Genomic DNA, 4689 nt, shown 5'->3' with positions numbered 1-4689 from the left:
AATTGTGCACTCATATACAACATAAACCCGGAAATCAAGAAAGGACCAAACGATTAGTGTTGTTTCTATTGTGGAAGAAACTAGACACTAAAGGAGGAATTGGTTCTCTCATCTCATCGAGCTGAAGAAGTCTGACTTGGACAAGACTTCAGATATATATTATATATATATATATATATATATATATATATATATATATATATATATATGATAGTGATGGGTTTTACACAAAATAACATCCTATGTGTTCATGCAAACCCTATTGCTTGGATCTAGGTTTCTCTAATTGTACATGCTTTCATCCAAGACTTACAAACCCCAGATCTAATGAGTATAATTCGAAATTAATGGAACAAATCAGATCTAGATCATTACCTCTTGTTGCTTGCTTGAATCTTCTTGTCTTTGAAGCTTATAGTCACAAGTGTCACTCCTCTAATGGCTTACAAACACCAATAGCAAAAGAATGATCTTGGAGAGAGGTTGGAGGCTTCTTGAAATCGACTCTTGCACTCTTTGGAATAGGGTTAGCCGATTTATGTAGCCTATGGGTCCTATTTATTCTGGAGCTGCTAGGGTTTCAACCTAAACCCTAATGTATAGCTTAGGCCTTAAGTTATCCAAGGAAGCTTCTGGAATAAACCTTAGGGCCGAAATTAAAGATGTACACATCCAAATTTCGTCCATGCCTAGTCCAAGAGGCTCCTCAACCCAATACTCAACTATCACACATTTGACAGTTTAAGTCTCTGTTATTAAATTAATTTCTTTTAGCCACATAATTAATTTCTCAATTAATTCTTGTCTAATATTAATTTAATTATATGATATCTCCATTAATATATTATTCATAAAACATATTAATAAATCATAATAACCTCTTTCTTAATAAATCATCCTATCATGTTGTTTTGGAGAAGGCAACCCAAAAGGACCATGCACAACCGGGTCAAGTACTTACCAAATACAGTTACGGGCTTAGACACTAATCCAACAGTCTCCCACTTGGATAAGTCTAGTAACTACAAATGTAAGCACAATCCGATTAATCGTAGCTCTCAAAGACACCGTCAAACTCTGATCTTATCAGTAACCTGTCCTTTAGATAAGGGATCGTATAATCCTCTGTTCTAGATATCATGTGGACAAATACATGGAACATACTCATACTTATTGTCCAGCAGTTTGTTTCTCGATCTCTAATTCGTTTGACATAGAACTTAATTGAACACATCAATTCAGTCCTGACCGGGCCCGAAACATAAGTCAAACTAAATCATCGAGGGGCCCTGATATCGCTTTTACCCTCCTAGGATAAAAGGAATAGATAAACTTCGACTTATATGCATTTACTATCCACTAATTAAATCATACACAACAATGCGTTTTATAACATCAAGTTACTGATGCGTTTACGCATTATCAATACACAACTTAATTAGCAAACAATAAACCATATATCTAGGTTTTAAGACCATATGATATTATCGTCTTGCGATCACTCGTGATAAATTCCATGAAGTGATTCCAGCAAGCGTGGGTTTATTCCAATGCTCAAAACTTGTTCATAAGCACTCATGAATGTTGTAGCAAACTTTTGCTATGTATAATACACTTTAGACAATCTACACACCAATTCATGACAGTCTTCATTCATACCTACTTCCAACATATGAACGACTGTGGACCGTTTGAATAATCTTATTATTCAGGAAGTCAAAATACGCAAAATGAAACAATAGGTAAATAATTAACATAAGACAGTAACTTTACTTATAAATAATACCCTTTTATTTAATCATCAAATGTCAATTACATTTATCTATTACACGTTTCTAAACTATCTAATCTAAACTAATATCGTCCTTCCACCCGATGCTCCTAGCATGCTGCAAGTGTTTAACCCTACTCAGTCCCTTCGTAAGTGGATCTGCTGGGTTATCCTCCGACGATACCCCTTCACTACGAGGAGTCCTTCTTCCACCCGATGTCGAATAAAATGATATTTTCTGTCGATATGTCGAGATCTGCCATGATCCCTCGGTTCCTTGGTCAAGGCAACCGCTCCTTCATTATCACAGAAAATTTCCATGGGCTCCTTTATGGCTGGTACAACTCCAAGGTCTCCAATGAATTTCTTCAACCATATTGCCTCCTTTGACGCTTCGCTCGCTGCAATGTACTCTGATTTGCACATTGAATCAACTACGGTCTCCTGCTTGGAACTTTTCCAAGTCACTGCTCCTCCATTTAGGGTAAAGACCCAGCCCGACTGCGAACGGTAGTTGTCCCTGTCGGTTTGAAAACTGGCGTCACTATACCCTCGCACCCTTAAGTCAATGCTCCCACCGAGGACTAGAAACCATTCCTTGGTCCTCCGAAGGTACTTAAGAATATTCTTGACTGCGGTCCAATGTGCTTTGCCAGGGTTCCCTTGATATCTGATGACCATGGTCAAAGCGAAGGCCACATCAGGGCGAGTACAAGTCATATCATACATAATCGAGCCAACTGCGGAAGCGTATGGTACTCGGCTCATTTCTGCTATCTCGACTTCGGTACTCGGACTTTGAGTCTTACTCAACTTGGCATTACTTTGGATTGGTAACTCTCCCTTCTTTGAATTCTCCATACTAAAACGTTTTAGTACCTTGTCCAAGTAAGTATTCTGACTAAGTCCTATTAGTCTCTTACTTCTGTTTCTCACTATCCTTATTCCCAAAATATAGGCAGCCTCTCCGAGGTCCTTCATAGCAAAGCACTTCCCAAGCTAGGACTTAACTTCCTGTAGCGTCGAGATGTCGTTTCCTATGAGTAGTATGTCATCGACATACAATACGAGGAAGCTTACTATACTCCCACTGGCTTTGACATATACACATGATTCATCTTCGCTTCGCAGAAAACCAAACTGTTTGACTTTCTCATCGAAGCAAAGATTCCATCTACGAGATGCTTGCTTCAGTCGATAAATGGACTTCTCAAGCTTACACACTCTATTGGGATGCTTCGCATTGACAAAACCCTCTGGCCGAGCCATGTAAACATCCTCAGCCAACTTCTCGTTAAGGAAAGCGGTTTTGACATCCATCTGCCATATTTCATAGTCATGAAATGCAGCAATGGCTAGCATCACACTGATAGATTTTATCTTCGCAACTAGTGAGAAGGTTTCATCATAGTCAACTCCAGGAGTTTGAGTGAAACCCTTCGCAACTAATCGCGCCTTATAGGTGTGTACTTTCCCATCCATGTCGGTCTTCTTCTTGAAGATCCACTTGCACCCGACCGTCTTACGACCTGGTACATTGTCAACCAATTTTCAAACTTGGTTGTCATACATGGACTGAATCTCATTGTCCATCGCCTCTTTCCACTTTGTAGACTCCGAGCCTGCCATGGCTTCCTTATAGCTGTTAGGTTCGTTCAGATTCACCAGTGTACTATCACTAATAAACGTATCCCCTTCTGTAGTAATATGAAAGCCATAAAACTCGGGTTGAACACTAACTCTTTCGGAACGTCTAAGAGGTAAGGACTCGTCAATTGGTTCAACCGGAGTTTCCTCCTTGGGTTGAGCGCCAGTGTCAAAGGTTCCTTCATCGCTAGACTCTTGAAGCTCTTCAAGATTGATTTGCCTCCCACTGTCCCCTTGGCTTATGAGTTCTCGCTCTCGGAAAACCCCTCTCCTCGCAACGAAAACAACATTGTCATTCGGTCTATAGAAAAGATATCCAAAGGACTTCTGCGGGTAGCCGATGAAAATACATCGCTCACTTTGAGGTTCGAGCTTGTCGTGAGTCTCTCGTCTTACGAAAGCCTCGCAACCCCAAACCTTGATGTGTGCCAACGAGGGAGCTTTCCCTGTCCACATCTCGTGAGGTGTTTTGGCAACCTTCTTCGTAGGGAATAAGTTAAGGATATGGGCGGCAGTCTCTAAGGCATACCCCCAGAATGAGATAGGTAGTGAAGCACGACTCATCATGGAATGAACCATGTCTAGCAAGGTTCGATTACGCCTCTCAGCCACACCATTCAACTGCGGTGTCCTAGGTGGCGTTAATTGCAAAACGATTCCGCATTCCTTGAGGTAGTCGTGGAATTCAAGACTTAGGTACTCTCCTCCTCGATCAGATCGAAGCATCTTGATTTTCATGCCCAACTGATTCTCCACTTCTTGTTTAAACTCTTTGAACTTTTCAAAGGTTTCTGACTTGTGCTTGATTAAGTAGAAATATCCATATCTGCTATAATCATCAGTGAAAGTCACATAGAAGCGACTTGCATCCCTTGTGGTGGATCTAAAGGGTCCACATACATCTGTATGTATGAGATCCAATAAACCCTCACCCCTTGCACAAATGCCAGTAAAGGGTGACTTGGTCATCTTTCCAAGTAAACAAGACTCGCACACGTCATCGTCCCTAAGGTCAAATGACTCCAACACTCCATCCTTTTGGAGTTGGGCTATGTGTTTCTTGTTGACATGTCCAAGACGACAATGCCACAAGCATGCTTTATCCAAATCATTAGAAGAATTAATACACAACACATCATTTCCTAAATTGTCTACAAACATCACAGTTTCATATATTCCATTACAAGGCAATGCTTCAAAATAGAAAACACCATTAAGATAAGAATTAATAGAACCCTTTTCATTATCAAATGAATATTTAAAACCCTGTC

This window comes from Lactuca virosa, chromosome 9 (genome assembly GCF_052849685.1).
Source record: "Lactuca virosa cultivar CGN04683 chromosome 9, Lactuca_virosa_CGN04683_v6, whole genome shotgun sequence".
Taxonomy (NCBI): domain Eukaryota; kingdom Viridiplantae; phylum Streptophyta; class Magnoliopsida; order Asterales; family Asteraceae; genus Lactuca; species Lactuca virosa.
This window is presented reverse-complemented; position numbering follows the sequence as displayed.